The sequence below is a fragment of the Carcharodon carcharias genome, chromosome 11, assembly GCF_017639515.1.
Source record: "Carcharodon carcharias isolate sCarCar2 chromosome 11, sCarCar2.pri, whole genome shotgun sequence".
Classification (NCBI taxonomy): Eukaryota; Metazoa; Chordata; class Chondrichthyes; order Lamniformes; family Lamnidae; genus Carcharodon; species Carcharodon carcharias.
The window spans coordinates 61,492,581-61,500,551 of record NC_054477.1 but is presented as its reverse complement, the minus strand read 5'-3'; the positions used below and the strand labels follow the sequence as shown (position 1 = coordinate 61,500,551).

The 7,971-nt window shown below is 46.8% G+C and overlaps 1 non-coding gene across 1 annotated transcript; it reads left to right on the top strand.

The window, feature by feature from the left end:
- The first annotated feature begins 2,924 nt into the window (after positions 1–2,924).
- trnac-gca lies at positions 2,925–2,996 on the top strand. Its single transcript has one exon. It is a non-coding gene; the product is annotated as a tRNA-Cys (tRNA).
- Positions 2,997–7,971: the final 4,975 nt, after the last annotated feature.

Sequence of the window (7,971 nt, the reverse complement as noted above, 5' to 3'; positions counted from 1 at the left end):
TTCCATATCCTACAGTCTCCAGCCTGAATCATAAGTCATGACTAGTTTATTCTATGGCTGACTGAGCTTGGACTGCCCAAACTGGATCCATATCCGGGGTCATCACAGCGAACAATAAGTTCATTGAAAATTCAAAAGCAAGTATGAGGATTAAGGGAAAGTATCTAACCTGTAGTCCTGTTCAGGCCCAGGATTAAATATTTAGATTTTAATTTTACAATGCTTTTGCAGTGCAGTTCTTTTCCAGTCTGCTTCTTTAATTTAGGGAGATGGTACTGGTGGCACAGATGTAATTTTAGGGGCTTCACCCAGTTACAATCAGAGGATCTGATACAGATTTTTTCAATTTTGAGTGATATTCGCTGGAAACACCAAGTATCGTTACACTGTTGCCTATGTTATGGTATTGACAAGACACTTAGCCTGACACTGTCAGAATACCACAAATAAAGTAAAGTTGGCTTGCCTTATTAATTAACAAAATGTGATCAGATCTTACCTTGAGTGCTACATGTAGTTCTGGTTGCCAAAGTACAAGTGAGATATTCGAGGGCTGGAGGCAATGCAATGAAGAGCCACGAGGCTGATCCCCAATGTTAGAATTGTGCATGATACAGAAAGACTGGTGAAACTTCAGTTCACCTGCTGATGAAACCATCATCCGTGTCTTAGAAACATAGAAACTAGGAGCAGGAGTAGGCCATTCAGCCCTTCGAACCTGCTCCGCCATTCATCATGATCATAGCTGATCAGCCAACTCAATAGCCTGCTCCTGCTTTCTCCCCATATCCTATGATCCTTTTCACCCCAAGAGCAAAATCTAACTCGTTGAAAACACACAATGTTTTGGCCTCAACTACTTTCTGTGGTAGCAAATTCCACAGGCTCACCACTCTCTGGGTGAAGAAATTTCTCCTCCTCTCAGTCCTAAATGGTCTACCCCGTATCCTCCGACTGTGACCCCTGGTTCTGGACTCCATCACCATTGGGAACATCTTTCCTGCATCTACCCTGTCTAGTCCTGTTAGAATTTTATAGGTTTCTATGAGATCGCTCCCTCATTCTTCTGAACTCCAGCGAATATAATCCTAATCGACTCAATCTCTTCTCATATGTCAGTCCCACCATCCCAGAAATCAATCTAGTAAACCTTTGCTGCATTCCCTCTATAGCAAGAACATCCTTCCTCAGATAAGGAGACCAAAACTGCACACAATATTCTAGGTGTGGTCTTTGTAACATCCTCCTCAATTATTCAAGTACTCTTCTTGCCAACTTCCCATTCCCCATAAACCAGCTCACCGATACTCATGCTGCCCCATTCCTATTCTGCTCCAAGGACACTCGCCCATCACCAATGTCCTTGATGTCTAACATTATCTCCTGGTGCTCTAATGCCTCAAATTTTAAATGTTTAAATCCCTTCATGGCTTCCTCTCTCCCTATCTCCACAACCTCCTAGATCTGGAACATCTTCCCCTTCTCCCATCTCTCCATTCCTCTGATTCTGACTTTGTGTATCGCCACCTTTCTCTTTATCCCATTATTGGCGACTGTGCCTTTAGCCACCTAAGAGCCACACACTGCAATTCTCCGGCTAAACCCCTCTGCCTGTTCATTTTCACTTTCAACTGCCCCTTAAAACCTACTTCTCTGAGCAAGCATTCAGTCACCATCCTTAATATTTCCTTTATTTTGCTCAATGTCCATCTTTTTCCTTACATCAAATACTTTGGGATATTTCTTCTAACGTTAAAGGTACAATATAAATACCAGTTACTGTTGCATCTGAAAGAATAAATTAAGATGGGCCGAAAAGCCTCAGTCATTCACAATTCTCTCGTGTACTTGACTATGCCAGCATCCATGGCAATAGTAAAAATATACAATTAAATCTGGAGGACCTATAAAGCTAAAAGAGGGTTTTCATTATATCTCAGAATTCTGAGGTGGGATGTCCATTGGAGAAATTGCTCGAATCAGGAGCTGGTAAGGAAATACTGCATATCTTTTTCACCCAAACTAGATCAAAACGTTAACTTACAGCACAAGTCCTGATCCATGATCTCCCAAAACCTTTACCTAACTTATTCTTTCAGACAAAAGCCAAATACTGCCTCATTGGCCCGGAACGTTAACTCGGTTTCTCTCCGCAGATGCTGAGCATTTCCAGTCTCTGCTATTTTCCTTTTCAGTACATTTCCAGCCTTTTGTCTGTTTCGGATTTCCAACATTCACGGTTTCTTTTTCTTAACTGTTATTTGCCTTCCATTGAAAAATTTAGATACTCTTACGCAACAAAGTGAACAAGGGAAAACAAAAACAGAATTACCTGGAAAAACTCAGCAGGTCTGGCAGCATCGGCGGAGAAGAAAAGAGTTGACGTTTCGAGTCCTCATGACCCTTCGACAGAACTATGAACAAGGGGTCTTGATAAAGCGTGACCAAAATACTGGGTGTCCTCTTTGTTCCTAACGGACTTAGCAGTAATGACCATTCACAGCCTGACTCCACCAACAAATTCAGATCAGTTTTAAAAACGTAACTTGCCTTTACATGTTGTAATGCTAAACAAACATTAGATAATACTACAGAATATTTAAATAAAATCCTTCCGGACTGAGGAAGAATGCTATTAAGTGACACGTAGACAGAGCAGCCAAAGAGTCGCCTGCACAAATGTATCCCAACTGGTGGATGCATTGAATGGAACCTTTAGGCGGCAGCATCCCACTCTCAGTGTGTAAACGTTCGATCTATTGCGTCACAATGGGTCTGTAGAACTCACAGTAATTAAATCACCTTGGTGATAATTATATTGGGCTGCTTGAACTATTGGAAAGTACAAATCATTCAACCTGTTTTAGAACTGATCGAGCATTCTCTCTTGAAGTAAATAGATTGATAGCATGCAGAGCGTCAATGGGGGTATAGCTCAGTGGTAGAGCATTTGACTGCAGATCAAGAGGTCCCCGGTTCAAATCCGGGTGCCCCCTCACTTTTTTTTAACTGCTGGACAAAAATGTTTTGTTTGTTTGTGAGAAATATTATTTAGCATATTGTAGCCCTAAAACTAAATTGATTAAAATATATAATGCTAAATTAAGTTACACCCTGGCTTTCATAAGGGAAGCATATATTATCTTAAAAGGTAATTGCAAGGGAAGCGGGACGAGCTTAGTTGCTCTTGCAGAGCCAGACATGAAGAGCCGAATGGCCTCCTTCTACACTGTAACCGTTCTCTGACTATACTACATTGTAGGTCTTAAGTACATGAACGTCTTTCCATTTTTACAAATTTGAAACAGAAAACTTCAAAATCTACAAAATAAATTCAGTGAATGAGTCTCAAAGACATTTGTTGCATCAATACGTTTATATTTGGAGTTATACTACTAATAGTGTTTATTTTCCCATGCAACACAAGCATCCTAACATGGTCAATGGAATACTAATATGCAAACAAAAAACACAAATGCTGATAAGGCAAATTGAATTTTTGCAATAAAAGCAAAATCGTACAGATGCTGGAAATTGGAAACAAAAACAGAAAATGCTGGAAATGCTCCACAGGGAGAAATGGAGTTTATGTTCCAGATCTATGAACTTTCATCAGAACTGGGAAAAGTTAGAAATTTCATAGGTTTCGAGCAAGTGAAAGGCGGATGGGGAGAAGAAGCTGACATCTGCTACCACTTCCACTTTCTCTCCTGCACTGGTGCTTATTCCTTACATACCACTACCTACATTCTCTGCTGTGCTAGGATCGCTGAGTTTGGTATGGTGGCACAGTCACTTGCTCTGCTCTTATCACCTAGTGAAGAACCTAGATAAAAGGAAAAACTGGAAGGAATAAAATGGATCGTCCACAAACTACTGTTAAGAGTTGAGAATATGGGTAAAACGTTCTGAGCCAGGTATTTGCATTCATTGAATGAATTTCTGGAAAATCATGTGCATTTGGCCAACAATTTTTGATCACTCCTGAAAGTAAGCCATTACAATAGCTTTTAAAATTGCAACTGACCATAAAGACTGTAGTGAAGAGCTTTATATACAGTTAAAGCAGCAATGTTAGATTCCATACATGTTCTGGGAAAATCCATCTTCCATTTTATTTTTATCATCTGTGTCCAGTGATGCTGTGCTCCTGAAGGGGTCAGATGCTGAAGACTGACAAAGGATCAGGTGCTTTTAAAGTTTCACAGCTGTGTCTCTATGATATGACCCTGATCACAGAGCGCAAGCGAGCTGCCCTCAGCCAGACAGGAGTCAGATATTCACAGAGACAATGTGAAGATCTATGGAATGTCCTCACTACATGTTGTCATCATCCTCCTGGAATTCGGCGGCCATTAAGGCCTCCTCTGCATCTCCATGACAGGAGCATTCTCACAGACTGGAGTCAAATGTTCACAGATGCAATATGAAGATCTATGGTGTCTCCTCATTGCATGTTGTCATCATCATTCACAAATCTAGGAGCTATGAGGACCTCCCGAGCACGCCTACCTCATCTGGTCAGTGCACTCTGTGGGATGTCAGAACTCCCTTCCCAACAGCACGTGGATGTATCTACACCACATGGACTGCAACGGTTCAAGAAGACACCTCACCACCACCTTCTGAAGGGCAGCTAGGGATGGACAATAAATGCTGGCCCAGTCAGTGAAGCCCACATCCCATGAATGAATAAAAAAAACCTCCACCCCACTTCACCTGACCAATTAGCAGCAGCTTTGCCCACTGGACTGCATGTTGTGCTCTCAGCTCAGGCACATGCATTCTCCTCACCCGCACTGCAAGGCTGCACTGTTAGCTTGAACCATTGGGCAGACTGGTCTAAACAGGGATGATGACATTGCAGGGGGCTGTGAGCACCTCCACTAGTGACTGCTCCATGACTAGCTTCAGCAAGAAGATTGTACAACTTGCCCAGTTGTCCAACTGTTCTGCAGCCCACTAAAATGCTCATTTGTTTGCGGTCCATGTCCGAGGGGTGAAAAGCTCTGGAGCACTTGGTGGCACTTTGATGCCTCTGCGTTGCTTGAGTGGGCAGATAAGCTAGAGGCCGGACTCCAATCATGTCAATGCGGCTGCGTCTGAACTGTCTCAGCTGCAGAGCAATGGTCACTTTATACAACGTTTCCCCTAATGTGTGGCTGCTTCCCTCCCCATGACCCCACATGTGCTTGTGCACTGCCTTCAACTGCAGTGCAGCTCTTGCCCCTGACACCCCACCCCACCAGGTCACCTCAACCACAGGGCAGCCCCTGCCCTGGCACCACACTGCCAGCCAGCTAGGGATAAGTGACTTGCCTGTGCCCTCGCCTGATCGCACGGCACCTCAACCTTGAAGTCCAACAGGTGACCCTCGCGAGCGCTGCGCAACGTTACTGTGCACTCACCCCTGAGTTCCTCTCGAAGAGCAGCCAAGTGCACACCTTATATATGCTGTTGTGAAACACATTGGTGTGCAATCACACCAGCATGCTCGGATGATCCAGCATGGGGGGATGATTCCAGCAGACTGGGCTTATAATGATATGCAGATGTATTATAATGAAGTTCCTGACGTCCAACAGCGGGAAACGCGGCCCGCCATTGACAGGCAGAGCGAACGATTGCAAACCAGCCTTCTCGTCATATTGTCCACTCACGCCGCCAACACGCCTGATGCCAACTGGCATGGAAAATTCTACCCGTAAGGTTCCAGGAATGATGGGGCAGAACTTTCAGGTCATCGGGTGGATGTGGTGGGCGGGCCTGGGAGTGGCTGGGAAACAGTCCGCCGCTCACAATTGGCCCCCGACCGTGGTTTCATGCTGGCGGGCCAATTAAGGCCCACCCAGTGCGAAACGGGGCTCTTCACTGGTCAGGAAGGGTCGTGCGGAGGGGGGAGAGGGGCGTGTTGGCTGCTGGATCCAATGGTGATCTGAGGCCTGTTTAAAAATGGCTGAGGCAGCCCCAGAAATGCTGCCACAGAAGGACATCTGTTTTGCGTTGTCTCAATGGAGTCGAATGCGGCTAGAGACGGCAGGCCAGGTGGGCACTCGGCTCCCCTCCTTTTTGGATGAGTGCCTCGCTATACTGCTGGGGGAGGTGGCTGCCAGCAGGGAGACCCTTTTCCCCAGAGATGGGAGGAGGGGCTATTGCACCTCACTAAGAGGGCATGAGAGGATGGCAATGGCAATGCCATTGGGCAGCAGTGATGCGGTGCGGTGCACATGGGTGCAGTGCCAGAAATAGTTCAATGACCTGCTGCACTCAGGAAGGGTGAGTACTGTGTTGGCATGGGTCAGTGTGCAGAAATGTTAAGGTCTGGTCATCCCCAGTGGACCTCAGGGGTGCTACAATCTGAGTGCCAACTGTCAATGATGTTGGAGCTGGTCAAGTGGGTGAGCCCTAGCTGCTTGGGCTGAGTGCCTTGTGGCTCCAGGACCATGACTCAGATGTGCCCTGGGAGGTGTTCCTCAGCTAGGATTGGCCAGGCTGCAATGGCGCTGCTGGTAGACAGTGGACTAATCAATTATCCTCTGTCCTTTCAGGAGAAGACAAGCCATAACCAGGCAGACGAGTCACGTACAGGTGGAGGCCCGCCCAACCTCCTGCTGCTGACTAGGTTCGAGCAGGATGCCCTTGAGCTGGCAAGTTCCCCATGTAACCGGGTGTGGAGAGGTGGGGGTGCCAGACGAAGGTAAGAGTGCAGTGCACAGAGGTGAGAGTTTCAGATTGTGCAACTATTCTATCGTAGTGTCTTCATTGATGTGAGCCTCAAACCTGGAGTACGCATTGATCATTGAAAGTCAACGGCACTAGGATGCAGATCTCCATTGTCTCACCAGGGTGCCTGGCATGCATGGTGACAGTGTGGTGACTTTAACCAATGACACGTCCTTGTTCTCCCTTTTAGATTTGCCAAAAGGCGCTCACTCTCTGGACCCTGAAGGGTCACCCCTGGCACCGGAGGACCACCGGGCTTCACTTGCACCTACATCATACCCACTCTCTGAGCCAGGCACCAGCACAGATAGCAGCACCTCGGTGGGCTTTAGATCAGCGGCTAGAGTGGTGAGGGCACTTCACATTCGATTGAGGTGCAGGCGGAGGCAGAGAGTGCTCAGGGCATCAGCATTTGGAGGACTGCTGGGGACCAGGACAATGCTCAGTCAAAGGCAGGTGAAGAGCCATTGGAGTCATCCATTAAGCAGCAGATGCTGGATGTCCAGTGGGATGTACGGGCAGATCTGGCAGAGATCCATGAGGCCTTGCATACGATGATCTCCGTTGTGAAGGGGTCCATGCGGAGCGTGAGAACTGTGTTGACCCTCATGGCCGAGCTCACTGCCTCCTCCATTGAGACAATGGTGACTTTCATGGAGAGGCAGTTCCAGGGGTTCCTGCAAGCCTTCACACAGGCAATGACCTCAGGTGTTCAGTGCAAGTGTGGGAGATGGATGAGGTGCCCAGTATCCCAGCTAGGTGCCCATCCATCAATGGTGTGCAGGGAGGTCCATAGCGACATCACGTTGGCGCATGAGCTGCTTGTTGTCTCTGTGGGCTCCTCTCAGGACGCTCTGGATGATGGCAGCAGCAAATCCACCCCTCTGCCAGTGACCAGGGCATCTGATGAGGCTGCGACGACTGGGGAGATGCCAGCCGTGGCACTGGCTTCTCCCTCCCAGGTGGGGCCAGCACTGTCTCCACGGGCCAGAGGACGACCGCCAAGGTCATCATGGCCAACAGGACAGCAGGGTCAGCAGGCTGGCCATCTCCAGTAAGGGAGGGACACCTAGATGTAGCACTCACAAATGTAAGTTTAAAGCGCCACAAGCAAAAGAGGGACAGTTCATGGGTGATTTTCTGTTAACTTATGTTTGGTTTATGTTTCTGGCCTGGGAATGAAGACCAGAGAAGGTTAAGTAAATTATTTTGGATTGTCAAGTTGAGATAAATTTTGTTTTTTTTGTA